Source organism: Ailuropoda melanoleuca, chromosome 15, assembly GCF_002007445.2.
Source record: "Ailuropoda melanoleuca isolate Jingjing chromosome 15, ASM200744v2, whole genome shotgun sequence".
NCBI classification, from domain to species: domain Eukaryota; kingdom Metazoa; phylum Chordata; class Mammalia; order Carnivora; family Ursidae; genus Ailuropoda; species Ailuropoda melanoleuca.
The window spans coordinates 3,960,703-3,980,742 of record NC_048232.1 but is presented as its reverse complement, the minus strand read 5'-3'; positions in this window follow the sequence as shown (position 1 = coordinate 3,980,742).

The following is a 20,040-nucleotide window of genomic DNA, read 5'->3' as shown; positions in this document are numbered from 1 at the left end:
TGTTTGATCTTGGCCAAGTTACTTAACCAATCAGTTCCTCCAAATGCAGACGACATCACTATGTCCTTAGGATTTTTTTATAGGATCAAAGGAGTTATAATATTTAAGGTACTTAGCAAAGTGCCTGGCACTTAGTAAGTGCTATGCAAATGTTAGATTTTTAAAATCATTTTCCCTGCATTTTTCATAAGCATATTAATACATATTTCATGTGTATATTTGTACATGTTTATCATAAAACCTGTTAGGATTCTGGTTGGATTAACATTGAAATTATAGCTACCTTGGGAGAGAGTATTTTTACAGAATTGTTCTTTCCAGACTTGTATGGAATTTACTCTTTATTCACTTAGATCTTGTTTTATACCTCAATATTTTTTATTTGACATTAAAGTCTTTCAGTTATATGTCTTCTGAATCTGTTAATGAGCTTGCTGATGTGAAAGATGGCTCGCTGTTGTTGTTTGGGGGGTTGGGGATTAAGCAATTGTCTGCAAGGGTAGCTTTTGGTTTGAAGTAAAGGCAATTTAGGTGTTAAATTAGCTTAAATACTTAACCATTAATTTACTGAATCAAAAAAATCAAATTTTTAATCATCATGTAAAGGTATTTTTGTAGCTTAATTAATTAAATACCTTTAAACATTTCAAACCATATTTGTAAATGTATAATATTCAAATTCATTTTTAATCATCTCAGTTGCCTGATAGATTTGCATTCCCTAACTCACAAGTAGATATTAAAAATCTAATAAACTAATAAAGACAGCAATTTTTAATTTCTCTTATCTGTTTCAATACCATTTATAAACTTAACAAGATTTCAAATTGTAACATAATAAAAATGTTTCACTCACATCATTTAAATTGGAATTAAAATGTCATCTTGTTACATATTCTAATATGATAACAGATGAATTTAAATACTTAAAATAACATTTTTTCTGCATTTATCAAAATTTTTGATTCTATAAATTTAATTCACTTTGTCTCCATGAATCCCATAATTACTCAGGGTAGGTAAAGATACTTAACCGTTAAGGAAAGACTTGTATCATCTTAAAGCATTGTAGGGTTACTTTCCCAAGGGAATTATGGATATTACCCCAGATTGAGGCTGTTCAATATTAGATCCCGAGCTGTAGATGCCCGGGGTTTTCCTTCTTGCTCCCACGCTCTGATTCCAAGCTCTTTTCATGGTCAGTGTCATGCATCATAGACAGGGGTTGCACTTACCCCATCGCCAAGTCTGAATTATAACATTTCAAAAATTGCAAATTTCCAGCTGATTGGATAATTGCTTCTAAGTTGTCTATATGATTTCTGGCCACTGAGGCCACTATGCTATAAACAAATGTTATTTGATAAATGTGGGCTATCTCTTGTGGCTCTGACTTGCTGTTCCATTTATTAAGGTCATTCTATGAGAGTGGAGACTTAAATTGATAGAATTTCTACTATTAACTCCTGTTTAGTTTGATATTATCTAAATCAACCATATTGTGTTATCCTTTTTTAAAACATTGGTTGACAGGGCGCCTGGGTGGTTCTGTTGGTTAAGCATCTGCCTTTGGCTTAGGTCATGATCCCAGGCTCTGGGCTCGAGCCCCACATTGGGCTCCTTGCTCAGCAGGGAGTCTGCTTCTCCCTCTCCCTCTCCCTGATCCCCCTTCCTGTGCTCCTCACTCTCTCTGTCAAATAAATACATAAATAAAATCTTTTTAAAATTGGTTGAAGCAGTATGCTAATATTGTATATAAGAATTTTTACATTCACATTTGAAATTGAGATTATTCCAGAACTTTCCTTCCACCATACTATCATTCTTGGTTTGAAATCAAGGTCATTTTAGCCTTGTTTAATGAGTTGGGGAGATTTTCTTTTTTATTGTCGAGTTTATATAAAATTGGGACTACATTCCTTGGAGGTTTGGAACATATTACTTAAGCTCATCTGGTCCTCAAGTTTCATTGAGGGATACATTTTTACTTACTAACCTAATTACATGGATTCAAAAGCCCATTTCAATCTTTTAGCTTTTCTCTTACACTTTTTATAATTTTGTATTTTTGAAGTTCGTTTTATGTAAAATATTTAATTTATCAGTATAACTTATTCATATAAAATACATTTTTCATTTTTAAGTATATGAGTTACATGCCATAATTTCATTTCCCTTGGACACCTTTCTTTATTTTTATACTTTAAACTTTTTTAGAGTTTATCTTTTTTCACACTTTGTGCAAAGTAAATTCTCTGACTCTTTGCGTCAGAGTAAGTTTTCTGACTCTTTCCATCGATACACACTTTCCTACTTCATTAATTTTGCTCTCATACTTATTCTGTGAAACATTCTGAATTTTGGAAGTTTATTTATGGTAACAATTTTTTCGTTGAAAATTTTGCTTAGCAATTTTGTTATTCTTGGTTCCTAATATATGTATTTAATGGTAACCTATTTTTCTCTAAATACAAATTTAGCTATATCATATGAATTTCTTTTTTTAAAACAGTGCTTATATGGTTTTGCAATATTATCTTATTTTTACTATGATGGTGTTTTTTGGTCAATGGATTATTAAGAAGAATTTTGTAATTTCTAAGTTATTATTTTTGTTATCATTATTATTTTGGATTTCTTCTGTTAAGAAATCTATGTTTAGACTAAAAATTGTTCTCTCCAGGTAAGACCTTCTTCCTTTGTCATTTACCATCTATGTAGAAACTCTGTGGCTTACCTTTGTTCGACCACCGTTTTCTCTCTCCTGGTTTCTGCTGAACTCCATGAACACAAATGTTGAACTGTTTCATCCCACCCCACCTGCAGATTCATGTCCTTTACTTGTCCGCCTGCTAATATTTCTTGGTGTCTTTCTGCACTGTTAACCTGTCTTCTTCGGAGTCTCTCTTGACTGTATTATACCTGATTTTAGATCCATCCATTAAATTTCAAAGGCTGTATTTTTTAATTTAAGTGCTAGTGGGTTTCACTTACTCTTTTTTCATTGTGCCTTACTCTTTTTTTCCCCCAGGGTTTTGATTGTATTTATGCCTTGAAGCATTTTAGTTGTATTCCTTTTAAAATACTCTTCAGATTTCCATTTAATATTCAGATCATTGAGTTAAAGTCTTGACTTGAGTTTTGCACGCCGACGTTCACTCATGTCCTGTTGTGTAACTCATGGGTGGAAGGTTCTTTCTCATAGGGGGGAACCTTTGTGGCCTGGATTGTGAGCATCTCCCATAGTGGATTTTCATTTACTTTTGCCAAGAGCCCCAGGTAAGCAACTGGCCTGCAAATGATTCTTGAGTTCATGTCTNAGGTAAGACCTTCTTCCTTTGTCATTTACCATCTATGTAGAAACTCTGTGGCTTTGACCTTTGTTCGACCACCGTTTTCTCTCTCCTGGTTTCTGCTGAACTCCATGAACACAAATGTTGAACTGTTTCATCCCACCCCACCTGCAGATTCATGTCCTTTACTTGTCCGCCTGCTAATATTTCTTGGTGTCTTTCTGCACTGTTAACCTGTCTTCTTCGGAGTCTCTCTTGACTGTATTATACCTGATTTTAGATCCATCCATTAAATTTCAAAGGCTGTATTTTTTAATTTAAGTGCTAGTGGGTTTCACTTACTCTTTTTTCATTGTGCCTTACTCTTTTTTTCCCCTAGGGTTTTGATTGTATTTATGCCTTGAAGCATTTTAGTTGTATTCCTTTTAAAATACTCTTCAGATTTCCATTTAATATTCAGATCATTGAGTTAAAGTCTTGACTTGAGTTTTGCACGCCGACGTTCACTCATGTCCTGTTGTGTAACTCATGGGTGGAAGGTTCTTTCTCATAGGGGGGAACCTTTGTGGCCTGGATTGTGAGCATCTCCCATAGTGGATTTTCATTTACTTTTGCCAAGAGCCCCAGGTAAGCAACTGGCCTGCAAATGATTCTTGAGTTCATGTCTTAGTTTGATGGTCTCTGGACCTTGTGAGTAGTGTAAATACACGTTCTCAAAACATATTCCAGGTGCACNGTTTCACTTACTCTTTTTTCATTGTGCCTTACTCTTTTTTTCCCCTAGGGTTTTGATTGTATTTATGCCTTGAAGCATTTTAGTTGTATTCCTTTTAAAATACTCTTCAGATTTCCATTTAATATTCAGATCATTGAGTTAAAGTCTTGACTTGAGTTTTGCACGCCGACGTTCACTCATGTCCTGTTGTGTAACTCATGGGTGGAAGGTTCTTTCTCATAGGGGGGAACCTTTGTGGCCTGGATTGTGAGCATCTCCCATAGTGGATTTTCATTTACTTTTGCCAAGAGCCCCAGGTAAGCAACTGGCCTGCAAATGATTCTTGNCAAGCAACTGGCCTGCAAATAATTCTTGAGTTCACGTCTTAGTTTGATGGTCTCTGGACCTTGTGAGTAGTGTAAATACACGTTCTCAAAACATATTCCAGGTGCACACTTATGGTTCAAGTTCTAGTAACTCTTTTCTTTTTTCTTCTTCCCCAGAACTCAAGCTGAGAAAGGCGTCAGTGTTGTCGTCTATGCATACATTTTATATTATTTTAAATAAATTAATGCGTTCTGATTTTTTGCTCATAATTTCATAATGTTTCTTACAAAAGGGTTTTCCTTTTATCATTCTATTCACAGTGCTGGACACAAATCTATCTACACATCTTGACCTGATTGGAAGCTAAAATTATTAAAACTACTAGAATATCTAAAACGTTAACGATTTGCTNCACTTATGGTTCAAGTTCTAGTAACTCTTTTCTTTTTTCTTCTTCCCCAGAACTCAAGCTGAGAAAGGCGTCAGTGTTGTCGTCTATGCATACATTTTATATTATTTTAAATAAATTAATGCGTTCTGATTTTTTGCTCATAATTTCATAATGTTTCTTACAAAAGGGTTTTCCTTTTATCATTCTATTCACAGTGCTGGACACAAATCTATATACACATCTTGACCTGATTGGAAGCTAAAATTATTAAAACTACTAGAATATCTAAAACGTTAACGATTTGCTTATCTCTAACATGCCCCTAATGACTAATGAAATTCTAAAGGGTTTTATGTTATTCTATTCCTATTTCATTTATGTTAACCCATTGGTTAAGGGCATCTGTGTACTGATTACCCTAACAATAAGGGAAAGTTTGGGGTGCTTTAGGCATGCTATTATCTACGGGTTTCAGAAACAAGAACTAATGACATAGTGGTCTCCTCTACCATGACAGAGGCTCCTTGTAGATTCAGTTACTCGTGCAATACTAGGATGTCCAAAATCTTTATTAGTGTAAGCTGGAAGAGTGTTATTGGGTCGTCACATATTGTAATCATCATAGAGGTAAAATGTGAGAGTCAGGGTGCAGAGTCTGTGGACACTACAAAGACTGAACGTAGAAAATTGTCCATTTCCCATCTTTAAGAAAGCTGCATTTTCATGACTTTATAACAACACAGCCATATATATAAGAGAGTATGCTGGTTCCCACGCCTGAGAATACATGAAATAATTTCTTTTTGTTTTTTTAATCCTAAAACACATTTATTTTGGTAAGTGATGAAGTCTTACTCATTAAGACATGTATAGCTTTCTAAGTAAATATTTCCTTTCATTACACAGAGACATGATTTCTTGCCTTTGGCCAAATCGGTCCTTATAATTTCTCTTTCAAATCTTTCTAAGTGTCAAAACCAGCCTGGGAAATGTGTCTCAGAGCCGGTGAAAGCCTGGCTCACACACCAGACTCAGCCTACAGTCAGAATATGGTGATAGAAAGAAGAATTACGCGGGAGTGGGAAAAAACCACAGGTGCTCAAACTGCAGGGGCCCACGAAGTCCGGCCCAGCCATGTGGGAGGCCATGCTGCCTGGCAAACACCCAAGGACAGCTTTGCTTAAATTTCTGGCTTATCCCTTTCTTCTTTCATAGCTTGCTCTTCTAGGATCAAGGACGCAGTTTAATAAGTCTGTAAAGCCCTGGGGCCATCTTGGTATGCAGTAAAGGAAGGCCCAGAAAGAGCCCCAGGGTAGATGCTGGGCTGGGGCAGCTCTCTTTCATCTTCTCCCTTACAGAGCCTCTAGTTGTATTTAGACGCCCCCCCCCCCCCCCCCCCCCCGCTTCTTCAGAATCCTACTTCCCTGCTTGGTCTGGATGTCTGCTTGTTAAGCACCTACAAACAATCTAGGTTCTAAATTACATTTTATCTCTCACCACACAATAAATACATAAATAAATAAATAAATAAATAAATACAATTAAATTAAAAGAAATAAAGTGAATTATTTGGTCCTGTGTAAATAATTTGATAAGCCTAAAAATTTATTCAATTTTTTTCTCAAGTTTTGTTTACTCCTGTGACCACTTATTATGATGTGTCAGAATCCTTTCTTTCTGACTCCTAATCATGGAGACCCATGAAAGTGATTCACCAACAACTAGGGTGGATACCAGATTGGGACACTCTGAGAAATAAGAAAAGCATACAAATAACGCCAGCATTTAGAGGGTCAGAGTTAAAGGTTAAATACAGCCACATACTTAAGAATTTTGAGCCAACAAGGTAAGGTCAATGAGAAGTGAGATTAGAATCGATTATGGATATTGTTGGCGGAGGTGTTGCCGGTGAAAGGGAGCATTTACCTCAATTAATTTTGAGCCAAAAGGAACAAAATATGGAGGAGAATCAGATGATTCTGGAGGCAAATAGAATTGAATCAGTTCCTGTCTTCAGACACAGCCTGAAATAAAATGCATCATCACATTTAGCCAATACGTAAAATAAAAGAATAGAATTCTTACAAATGGTTACTTACCTACATCATGAGAAATGATGACCTTTTTCCTTTGGGTTTAGTACAGATGTGTACAATTTACTCACAGTCCCTTTGTGCATATATTTTCAGTGATGATTTAATTCTCATTGCATTAGCAGGGATGCCTCTGTTTCCAAGTTAAAGACTCTCTATCCTGTCTAATTTCCTTTTCATGGATTTTAACCTTTCCTCCTATCTCAGAAGCAAAATTTACTGGAATTGACAGGCTAATGCAATGAGAAAGAAAATTGCATGTCTTCAAATACATAGTCAAACCATCCTTGAAGAGTTACATCAAAATAAAGACTAGAAACATGCTTTTAATGCATTGCTAGCTTGGTAGAATTTGTGAACCAGAATATTATTCCAAACCCAATTCCTTTGGCCCTCCTGTTAGCTGTCTAATATCTGGTAAATATGGCAGCACACACACCTACACACACGTGCACACACATCTACACACACACACACACACACACAGACATGCAAACACACGAAGTCACAAAAATAACCTGGGCATTTATTCTAGTGTGAAACACAAGTCAAATTAATAAAACAGGCTTAATTTTTGATTATCCACGCTAGTAGAGTCGGTGCTGCAGAGGGAGACAGTATAAATCGGAAACCTAGGTTTGAGGTCTTTTCCACTAGTGACAGGGAGCCTAACGCTGACCTTGCTTCCGCTCACTTACCAGCTCACACTCCCAAAATGGGGATAATAATGGTATCTTCCTCATTGACTATTGAGAGACCTCGCCCAGATCAACGTGTTGAGAGTGGAACCAAGGCCGTCAGTAGTCACAGTCCACGTACGTAATTTTACTTCTCTGCAGACCTCATCAGAAGAGTACCAGTTTAAGGCTGCTAACAGCCATGTCTTGTGTTAAGTAAGTTCCCAATGAATAGGGAATAGGAGTAATAATTGCTGACTAATTGAAATACAACAGCATCTGGTGTTCCTTGAATTTATGCTCTTTTAAACGATAGGTAGTGCAAAGAACAACATAAGAAGAGAAAGCAATGTTCAGCATCTCGGTGTAGCTTCCCCAGCAGGGGGGCCTTGAGACAGGGAGTCACGTACAGGCCGAGAGAGGAGGTGTCCTCCTTACCCATGAGGTGCATTCCCTGCCCGGACAGTGGAGGTAAGAATCACGTCATTTTGGACTGTCTTCCATCCTGTATCCTGCTGTAGTTGGAATAGGAATGTGAAAGTAAACAAAGGGATTATGCTATTATCTACAAATCCCTTCCTTAGACAGAGAAAGTATGCATGTTCTTGAGAGTTTAAAACTACAGTTTGCCTGGATAGTGTACAATTCATAGAACAGAAATCTAAACATAAAACTTAACTGCATAGGAAAAAAATCTTCAAAAATAATCACTGCTAACACGTATGAATGGTCCCATGTACCAGGCACCCTGTGTGTGCACTGTGCAAGTATTATCACATTTGGTCTTTTTCACATGGGGAAGCTCAGGTTCAGAGACTTTTGTGTCCCATCGGTGATGGAGCCAGATTTTGAAGGAAAGCAGTCTGAACTCATACTCCACACACTTGCCCTCAATTCCATGCCACCTGCTTCTTCCCCTTCTGTAGCACTACTGGTCATTTCTTCCATGGCCCGTTGTCCTGCGAGCAACCAGCGTACTGAGGCCAGAGCTCTTGACTCCTGCTCTCACTCCTGCGCAGCACCAGACGCAAATAAGACCAGGAATAGCTGCACGTCGACTGACTTTTCATAGCATGCTCATTCCCTACTATATTTCTGGCCACAGAAAGAAAAGTCACAGTCATTTTTACTGCCCACTAAATGTTTAATCCTCCCTGCAAAGCTGACTCGGTCACAGGCATACTATATTTCTGTATTGCATGTTTCGTCAATGTGAGCTGGGGTTATACTTTAAAAGCCCATTCTAATCACAGGAAATATACGTTTAGACCTAAATCAATGACCAGCTCAACATTTGAAATTTACCTTCCAGCTTCAAGGGTATCTCATTGGCCTAGACAGCTTGATATTTAAGGTAATCCAGATTCCCTTTGTTCCCACTCTGCTCCACTAGCCTTAAAAAGAATGCTTTGGCAGAAGATGTTTGGAACACGGATACACATATACACGCCTGGATACAGTATGGAGTCACGTCTCCGCATGCCCTGCTACTCATGCATTGTCAGGCATGGTGTTTATGTTATTTTCTATCCCTTTTCAGTGAAACTTATTGGGGAGGGAAATGATGCAACAGTGGGGATGTTTTGCCTTCCAGGCCCCAAAACATTTCCTCCCGCATGTGCTGGTGAAGACTCAGGTTTAAGCGTCAATGTCCTCTGAACAACTTGTGTGTAACTGTGATTATTCACGAACAAGTGAGGAAGCACAGGAGAAAGGAGGAGGAAGGAGAAGGAGAAAGGGAGAGCCGGTGGCAGGTGTTAGAGATTGCCGTACTTTTAATAAGGAAGCAGAGAACCAGAGCTGGGTGAGCACATCGACATCTTCCTCCCCCTCAGTTTCTTTGAAATCCCTTTGACTAGACTTGGTGTTGAGAGTCCACTGTGTAGGTACTAAAGTCAATGAGATTTTAAAATGAAAACTTATATTGAAAAGAGATCTAGGCAGGGAGTTATAAAGGATTCGCTTTCAGTTTAGCAGCAGAGGAAACAGGATCTGTTTATAGAAGTACACGTTGAAAGCACAGGGCTTACTATTAATATCCACACGCATTACCTAACAGGTTAGCTATTTTTGTTTCCAACAGCGGCTCCTAAGTTTGTCCATATATTAAATATTTTCCTCAGAGGGCATGATGTAAGTCCAAAACCATCACAATGGTTGGAGGGGATGTTTAACAAATACACTTGGACGCCGGTCCTCAGTCACCAGACCCTAGGAACTCAATCGGCTGTTTCTCATTTAGGGAGTCACCTCTTCCCCATGGTCAGCCCACTTCCTCCTAGAAATCTTAGCCAGGGACACTAGTGGAAGCATTTACTGTTCTTGTTGGTGGCTAGACAGTGATGGTGCTGCAGCAGGAAAGTGGGACCTGAGCCCAGTGGTGTTGGCTCCTGGCTGCACAGGGCCGTCCAGAGCATGGTGACACGTCTGCTGGGTGACTGTGGGCTGACACGGCAAGCTTGGCCATGACAGCCCGCCATCAGTGTGCAGTTGGACCATGTTTTCTGATGGAGTTTCATCTTCCTCTTCCAGACACTTTCTCCCTCCAAGCAGCCAGCAGGAGAAGAAACTAGGGAGGAAGGGGAGAGACAGGAGGGGCTGAGAAGTCTTGTGAAGGGCGAGGAGGGTGACGCAGGCTGACAGGACAGCCCAGTGGTTCCCTGTGAAATCCTCACCTTCCCTTCCTTACTCTCATTTTCTCCCACCCCCACCGGTTTCCCATGGGGCACCCGTTAGGGATTGACATCAAGCAGCACTTTATAGGACAGCCAGCCTGCAGCGGTCAGACGATGTGATGGTGTCCAGGCAGGAGGACAGGCCAAACTCAGTTTAAGAGCTTAAGGGGATCCCCTCTGGGCACAATGGAGAGAATGCATTTTGCAGAAACTCAGGTCTATAAAATAAGACCTTGGTCACTTCACAGTTGCTTGTGTGTAAGACACTTACTAAGACCCTGGAAACCCAGAGACTCAGGTCCCATTTTGAAAGGGGAATCATAATACAGAGGATGACATGCCTCCATCTTCATTTGGTCTCCAGGAGGCTTCCTTGATTTTTCGGAGAGCTACCCACCAGGCTGTGTGGGAGAGAAGCGCTGGAGGTATGTCCTGTGAATGCCTAAACCCTGGCAGCAGGCAGAGTCTCTGTGCTGTGAACTACAATCCCATCCTACTGGCCCGAACCAGACACATCTCTCAGTGTCTACCAGGATTTGCACCAAACACGTCCGAGTGCCCTCCAGATGACCCCTGGAAACACTGAGATCATTAGGATGTGCTTCTGCAGCTCACCGTGGCTTCTCTCCTTAGCTCTGGGTCCCAGTTGGTGCAACAGGAAGGTGGGGCCCCCATCTGCTTTGTTCAGCACACTGATTCCAGGTTCTGCACACTGCCTGGCATAGAGTGTGTGCTTAATGAACACTTGTTGAATGGATGAATTGGAAACAACCCACCCAATATTAAAGGGTAGATATCGGGGCACCTGGGTGGCTCAGGTGTTAAGCGTCTGCCTTCGGCTCAGGGCGTGATCCCGGCGTTCAGGTATCGAGCCCCGCATCAGGCTCCTCCACTGGGACCCTGCTTCTTCCTCTCCCACTCCCCCTGCTTGTGTTCCCTCTCTCGTTGGCTGTCTCTCTCTCTCTCTCAAATGAATAAATAAAATCTTTACAAAAATAAATAAATAAAGGCTAGATATCTGTGGCAGGCAGCTAGCGCACCTCCCCAGAAATGTTGCAGAAGAGGGACATTTTCTTTCTCTTCTACCCATCTTGGATTCACTGGTGGAGGCGCTGTCAAGGAGACTGACAAAGGACAGATTAACAGGAGAAAACCAAACACAAGTTTGTTGATGTGTGCATTGCACATATACACGAGATAATTCAGTGATAAGTAATCCAAAAGGGGGGTTAGAACTCGGGCTTATAGAGAATCTTAGCAAAAGAACAACAAATTTGTAGAGAAGTGACAAGGTGAAGGGAAAGAATTTGAGTTTCTAGGGTAGCACATTATAGGAAGGCAAACATGGCAGGAACTCATGAGAAATAGAGGCTACTTGGTAAGCTTGTTATAGAGATTCCTCTGGTGCTGTCTCTGGGCTAAGGAGGATCTAGAGTTATCTCTGAGGATCAAGTTTTGTTCTTCCTGGTAGAGAAGGGAGAGGGAGAACACCTTTACAAAGTTATGTCCTACTTTCAGGCAAATGGTGGAAGGCAGAGGGCTTTTCTTCTATCTGCTTCTTCTCAATTATCTTCAGCTCAGAATAATCCATATGGCATCGTGGCATTTTCTTGGGTGGTATGTTCTGCTACCCTTCAATGTCTCCATCCTAACCTAATCAGATCTGTGAATATGTTGGGTTATGTAGCAAAGGGTAACTAACCTTATAGGTGGAATTAAGGTTGCTAGTCAGCTGACCTTGGGATGGGAAGGTTGTCCTGGGTTATACTGGGGGGTCCATGTAATCGGCCACAAGGGTCTATCTAAGTCATACAGGGAGAGATTTGAAAATGCTGCACTGTTGGCTTTGAAGAAGGAGGAAGGAGCCGTGAGCTAAGGAATGCAGGTGGACTCTGGAAGCTGGGAAAGGGCAGGAAACGGATTCTCCCCTGAAGGCTTCAGAGGGAACGCAGCCCTGCCCACCCTTTAATTTACCTCAGGGAGACTCATTCTGGATTTCTCGCCTCTAGAACCGTAAGATAAATTTTGTTTAAAACCACTACTTTTGTTTCAATAGTAATAGGAAACTCATCGGGTATTCTTGTGTGCAGAGCTCACCTCTTGAAAAGCTGTATATTTAAAACAAGACAAATATCATATGATTTCTCTCATCTATGGAACATAAGAACTAGGTAGGGGAAGAAAGGGATAAAGAAGGGGGGGTAATCAGAAGGGGGAATGAAGCATGAGAGACTGTGGACTCTGAGAAACAAACTGAAGACTTCAGAGGGGAGGGGGTGGGGGAATGGGATAGACTGGTGATGGGTGGTAAGGAGGGCACGTATTGCACGGTGCACTGGGTGTTATACGCAACTAAGGGAGCATCGAACTTTACATCGGAAACCAGGGATGTGCTGTATGGTGACTAACATGACATAATAAAAAATCATTAAAAAAATCTTGTTTTGTAACTTCTCTCTTCCTTCTCATTATTCCTTTTGCTCTACGTATGGCATTTTATTCTCCCCTGGTAATTAATTTATTCTATTCAAGAACTAACATAAAATCTGAAGAGGAAATTATTTCATTTTAATATAAAACTCTGGCAGTTCAAAACCTTCTGTGCTTAAATAAATTCAATATCTTCTGACTCTCAGACCAGTGCTGTCGCCACTACATGTGTGACGTGGTTGATAGGGCATCTGAGCCCAGGGAGTATTTGACCAAATCGAATTATGCGGTCAGTTGGGCTTTGATAATTAATTTAGCCAAATAAAATTTCACATAGCTTGGTATTGGCATTAAAGGACATTTTCTTCAGAGGAGAAAGATCATCCTTAGACGTTAGAACCATGATCCTTTTCATTAGCTCCTAGAGCGTAAGCTCCTTACTCAGCCAACACTCATTGGTCGATAATTGCTGGTGCTCTTAGGAGGGGCGTCACGGTGCCTCCATTACAAAGTGCTTGGCCCGCAGATGAGAAAAAGGAGGCCCAGAGTGGAGAACTGACGTGCTTGAGGCTGCACGGGCAGCTGGTGGCCAAGTGAGTCCCAGATCTCAAGCCAAGGAGCCAATAGGCTGCTGTCCTCTCCTCCGCGCCATGTGTTTCTGTCCTATATTTAGACACTTAATCCACTCCAGAAACATGGACATCTCGATGGTTTCTTTGTTTCCCCAGGAAAATTCCCCAGGAAGCTTTCCCCAGGAAAGCAGCACTGAAATGTCACCTGCTAGGACCAAGGCATAAGTTCTTCACTCTGACTCACCTACATTTCTTTGCTCTCATGTATGTTCATTTTCACAGCACACACTCGGAGAAATTCAGTCTTCAAATATTCAAGGACTCGTGAAAAATCTCATTTCCTATAGAGATATTATATAAGGTTCACCAGGCTGAGGTAAAAAGCAATGATTTGTTGAGAAAAATACGGAAATATTGAAACGTGGTAATGCAGACCAGATTCCATGAACTAAACCAGAGGAGCAAAGCTTTTTACTTTTGTAGCCTTTTCTCCTTGTCATGATTTGTGCTAACACCACATAGGGGATAATTTGAAAACACGCTTAGCTGTTAGAGCCTCAATATTTGTGTCCCCGTCCCCTGGGCCCTCTTCGTTTTGAAATCCCACCCAAATAGTCTGCAAGCACGAGACCGGGAACAGGTTGAGAGGCCGGAATAGCCACGGGGACAGGACACCATGCAAGTCAGCCCCAGCAGAGAAAGCACCTCCCTTCCTGGCTGGGCTGTCTCTTCTCTGCCTGACTCTGCACAGGTATTGGAGTAGGAGGGTGTAAATCAAATCTCCGAGGCTCTCTCTAAGACAGTCAGGAGACAGCTCTCTGAGTAATGAACTGGGGGGAATTTAGGAGAACAAACCAACATACCAGTGGACATTCAGAGGGTAATGTATATGTGTCTGCATGGTAGCCCGCAACATTTCACAGCGTTAAAATACGGAAAGAAAAACAGAGGAAGTAGTAAGAAAAGTCCAACCTTCCAGGTCCAGCCATTAACTCCAACCTTAACCCCGAACAGGTGGGACATCCTTGACTGCATCTGCTACACAGATTGCCTTGCTCGTCACCTGACTGATGGGCTTGGAGTCACTTCTAAATGCAGCAAATGTGATCCATACGGTGCTTTGGAAACAGAACGCAGCAGCTAGGGAATGCTGGCTGCTATTAAGGAGCGTCTTCACAAACACGGAGAGTGGCTCTAAAGTGATGATATGTTTGTTTCTCAGAGACCACGGAGGAATGGGTGATCCTAGCTTGCAGTGGTTCCCCTCCAGGTAGTGACTCAGAGACCAAGGTCCTCAATTCTGTGGTTCCACCCACTTCAAGTTCATCCAGCCGCCGAGCTCATGTACGTGAAGAGGGCCGTGGGGAGTACTGAGCATTGAGGACTGTGCATGGACAAGTTCTATTTTCCAAATAAAGGGTATGACGAAAGACGTGCTGGCACTTCTGATCATAGTTAATCGACTGTAAATTTGTCCCAGAAGCACAAAGAAGCCTGAAAAGTGTGGTCTGGCCATGTTTCCGGGAAGAAGAGGACATGCGTGAGTAGGTACTGGGTCTCTGCCCCTAGAAATGCTGGCCCAGCTGGTTTGTGAAGCATCCTGTAACCACCCCCCCCCCCAAGCCCTTTGACTTTACCACCCATCACGATTCGTGGCAAATTTGAGTGGATGTTAACAACGAAAAGAATAAGCAGAATTCACCTATTTCAAACTCTCCTTTTTCAATAAAATAAAGTATAGGAAGGCAAAATAAGTTTTTAAGGATCATAGAGTTTAGCTAGTAACAAACCCAACACATTTATTTTTAATTTATTAATTTTACAGCTTAATGTTCTTTCGAACCACAACTTGTAATTCAATGTTTGATTTTTGTCATAGCTCTCTCTTGGACTCATTAAAATGAGCAACCCTGAATCACTAGGAGTTTGGGGGAAAATGTTAAACATTTAGGGGATGGGTCTATTAAAGTGCATTGATGAAAATAAGGGAGCTAATAATGCATAACTATTACACACACATCTTTACTTTCTGAGAGAGATGATTTTTGAGTGCAGTCAGTCGTGTTCTTAGCTACTCACTTTTTCAATACTTCACTGCACTTGTGGCAAATCATTTATGAATATAAGAAAGAGGAAGGTTTATAAAGATGCAGATGATAGAGTCTTATGATTCTGAACAAGGAGCGACTTCAAGAAGTAAATAACATTACTGACCACTTTTTTGTCGGCAGGAATTGTTCAATATCAAAGATACTAAAACAACATTGTCATTTTTGGGCAGACACTTTTTTGTACAGAAACAAGAAACATTACGCTCTGTTCACCAGGTTAAATCCTTTATTTGGCTAGTTCGACTTTCTAGATAACATTCTCTTAGATTACTGAGATCCAGCACCATTCATTAATTGGTTCAAAAAATATTGAGGGGCTCCTGGGTGGCATAGCGGTTAAGCATCTGCCTTCGGCTCAGGGCGTGATCCCGGCGTTATGGGATCGAGCCCCACATCAGGCTCCTCCGCTATGAGCCTGCTTCTTCCTCTCCCACTCCCCCTGCTTGTGTTTCCTCTCTCGCTGGCTGTCTCTATCTCTGTTGAATAAATAAATAAAATCTTTAAAAAAAAACAAAAAAAAATATTGAGACCCAATTAGGTGTCGAGGGTAGACTAAACACAAAGTTTATGTCTACGAGATTTGTGATCTTCTGCAGAAACATAAATTTGCTTTTTATTTGCTTCTTTGTTTTGTGTTAGAGGTGAAGGGTTGATGACTCCTCTCTTCTCATGAATTCAGAGCCAATAAATACATGCATGTGGTATGGTCCTCAATGATGAGGCGCTGCGAACTGAATGTCTGTGTCCCCCAAAACCCGTATATTGAAGCCTCATCACCAGTGGGGTGGTATTTGGAGGTGGGGCCTGTGAGAAGTAATTAGAGTCAGACAAGGTCATGAGGGCGTGGACCCCATGGTGGGATTAGTGCCCTTGGAGGAGACTTCAGAGCCGCATGAGGACACAGAAAGGGCTGCTGTCTGCCCACCGGCAAGAGTGCCCTCCCCAGGAACTGAATCAGCAGCACCTTGGTCTTGGACTTCCAGCCTCCAGAGCTGTGAGAGACAAAGTTCTGTTGTTTAAGCCCCCCGGTCTGTGGTGCTGGGCTGTCATAGCCTAGGCTGAGAAACAAGCCTTTATAGAATTACAGCAGACGTTTGACAGAACAAGAGGCATTTCCTGGGAGACACAGAGGTCATGTCTGGCTGCTGGAGCACCTGTGGTTTACTTGATAAAAAGGAAGACTCTCCGTCGAAACAAAGGCCAAATCAGGACATGTTAGTGTTTACGGCAAAATGCAAAGGTGATCAAGACCATATTCCTTTTTTTTTTTTTTTAAATTTTGTAAAGTAGCTTGATCTCATGAGATGTGAGTTGTGAAATAGGGTCCTGTAATTCCACTCTGGTAGATGAAAAGATGTTAGAAGTTGTGAGCTTTAAAGCCTATATGGATGGTTTTAGTTAGCTTTCCCCTCTTCACTTCTCTAGAAAAACACCTAGAGAAGGAGGAGGGGGCCTCTGTGAAGCCAGGGTTTTTTGGTCCATTTGTACATAGTGTTTCTGGAACACGTGAGCTCCGTCAAGCTCGGTGATGGACCCTAGAGACACAGCTGTGGGAAAAGTGACGTCAGCCCTTGTGTTACGTGAAGTCTGGGGCTTCGTGATTCATGGACTAGGCCACGTTAACCTTATAGAATGTTCCAGCTACAGAAGTATGTTCTTACTCTTGGTGACTATGTGATGGGAGGAAAGAAAACAAGGTGCCCAGAGGTTCTGAGTCATTGAGTTGGAATACAGTTAGCGTGTCTCGTGCTATTCCTGACCTTCCACTTATACATATATTTAAGGATTTTCTTTCAAATATTTTCATTCATGTACAAAAACAACATACCACACTGATTGCTGTATTTTACATACAGCGTGGAGATAAAATTGCGGAGCCAGTGCCATATATATATATATATATATTTTTTTTTCTTTCCTGTAATGATGAGCTGAGCAACAATAACTGGGAAAACATGCAAATATCAAGCCCCGGGCACTGTGCTGATACTAGGAAAACCCTGCATATCCAAGTGCCTTGAAAAAATAAGCAATTCAGTGGAAATTTGGAGGAGAAGGGACAGTGACTAAATTAAGTATATCGGCAGTTCACACATCACACCTATGAAAGACAAGAGATAAGTATCTTTAAACTATCTTTTTTTTTTCTTATCCTACTTGCATCTAAATAGGTGCATTTGACTATAACTTAAACAACAAAATTATCTCTGGGCCGTTCATTTTAATAATTCGTAGTTCTTAAATAGTGGCCGTTTTGGAGAAAATTGCATCTCCAGGTTGGCTGAATATTTTTGAGTTCGGAGAGATGACTAGGGATTTCATCAGAACAAGATTTTGTAGGAATGATCTAATAGTTCTTCATTTGGGGCCAGGCCAAATATACTGTCAAAAAGTATGCTATTTCTGCTTTCCACCCTCAATGAAACATAGAGAAAAACCATGGTCAAAGTTTGAACATAAGAATCCTACGTGGTGTTTTTTTCTTTTTCTTTTTTTTTTTTTTAAGATTTTATTTATTTATTCGACAGAGAGACGGCCAGCGAGAGAGGGAACACTAGCAGGGGGAGTGGGAGAGGAAGAAGCAGGCTCACAGCAGAGGAGCCTGACATGGGGCTCGATCCCATATCGCCAGGATCACGCCCTGAGCCGAAGGCAGACGCTTAACCGCTGTGCCACCGAGGCGCCCCCTACATGGTGTTTTTTTCTTTCTTTTCCAGCAAAGGACTGTGTTGCAGTGGTTTGAATTCAGGGTGAAACCTGAGATCTGGTTTTCTCTCTTGGCTGAGCTGCATCAGCGATCCTTTGCTTATTTAAAAGGAAACATTAACTTTCCCATTTACTCTCTAAAATTGGTTGTGGTGGCTCCCTGCACGAGTGGGAAGGCACCATCTGTTGGAATGAAGCTGGGGGAGAGGAAGGAAAGGTTGTGGACTGGCGCTGGGCGACGACAGTGCCGCTCAGAAGAGAAGCACCTTGTAAGTTCATGGATGTGGGTTCCCCACAGGCCAAGCCAGGGAGAGGATCCGTCAGCACAGACTCACACGCCCCCGGGAGGAACGGTTAGAGCTCGTCTGGACAGGCAAACCATCCCGGAAGACTAATCTCAATATTAGGCCGCAGCAAAAAAGAAGAGGAGGGCAGCAACAGTGGAAGAAATGGGAAAACGGCAGGCCAACTGAAAAGAACTTGTGTTTTGGACATTTTCTTGTTTGTTTTGTTTGGCTTTTGAACATTACTGGAGGATGTGAAATTCTCTCCACCATTTGTAAAACTACACCATACTGAGTCCTTGCTCTCTCGGCATTTGATGGCGGGGTTTCCTTTTTCTGCTATCGAAATAAAGATTCCATTGCTGGGGCGCCTGGGTGGCACAGCGGTTAAGCGTCTGCCTTCGGCTCAGGGCGTGATCCAGGAGTTCTGGGATCGAGCCCCACATCAGGCTCCTCCCCTAGGAGCCTGCTTCTTCCTCTCCCACTCCCCCCCCCCCCCTGCTTGTGTTCCCTCTCTCGCTGGCTGTCTCTATCTCTGTCAAATAAATAAATAAAATCTTAAAAAAAAAAAAAAAGAATACTAGTGAACTAACCCTCGAGCACCCACCAAATAGGAGAACTGCTGGATTTCTCACCAGGGTAGCAGGTGCTGGTGAGCACCCCTGTTTCTATCCCCCTTCCACCTTGATATCACAGATAGGATCAGGGTCCAGGGACTCTGCCGACTGCCTCAGCAAGCCCCAACTGTCCCCCAAAGACAGACTCCCACACCTGCAACTGTGCGAATTCCATCCCACATGGCACGCAGCGTGGCACTCTGTCTTGCTGACCTGCCAGGCACCCTCTGTGAAAGCACTCCAGGACCCATGCCCCGTGCCTGCTTCAGTGTCCCACCAGGGTATCCCCTGTAAGAACACCCCAAAACCTACAATGCACACCCACTACAGCTCCCGCCAGCCAACAATAGCAACCAGACACAGATAGCCTACACAAGGATACCTGGGTGTTCTACCTAATTCATAGAAATACAGTCAAACAAAATGAGACAGGTATTCTCCAGAACAAGACAAAACTTCAGAAAAATGAAAAGGGGGGCGCCTGGGTGGCACAGTGGTTAAGCGTCTGCCTTCGGCTCAGGACGTGATCCCAGCATTATGGGATCGAGCCCCACATCAGGCTCCTCCGCTATGAGCCTGCTTCTTCCTCTCCCACTCCCCCTGCTTGTGTTCCCTCTCTCGCTGGCTGTCTCTGTCACTGTCGAATAAATAAATAAAATCTTTTTTAAAAAAATAAAAAGAAAAACAGGAAGTGCCAGCTCAGCAGGGCCACTGCGGCTTTGGAGCCTGACACATTGCTGACACAGGTCCCATGCCTGTGGGTCTGCAAAGCTGCAGAGGGGCCTCGTTCAAGCAGAGACACATCCGCTCCCACAGTCCTCTCGGCTTTTCATAACTGTGCCCCAAATTGTCCTAGACCTTTATCCCCTATGCCGTGCCAGGTTCCAGCACCACAGGGGCCTTNCGTGCACATGCAAATGCACACACAGACACATACACACCAATACCCACACATGCACAAGCAAAACACACATAATCACACTCACAACAAACATGCACATGGCCACACATACCTACATGCACACACATGTGCTAACATGCACACATGCACACACATTTGGGAGACTCCCAACCTTCCAGAAGAGGGTCGAGTTCACTCTCACACCTGCTCAGGCATCCCTGCTGTGCCATTGTGCTCTTGTCCAGTGG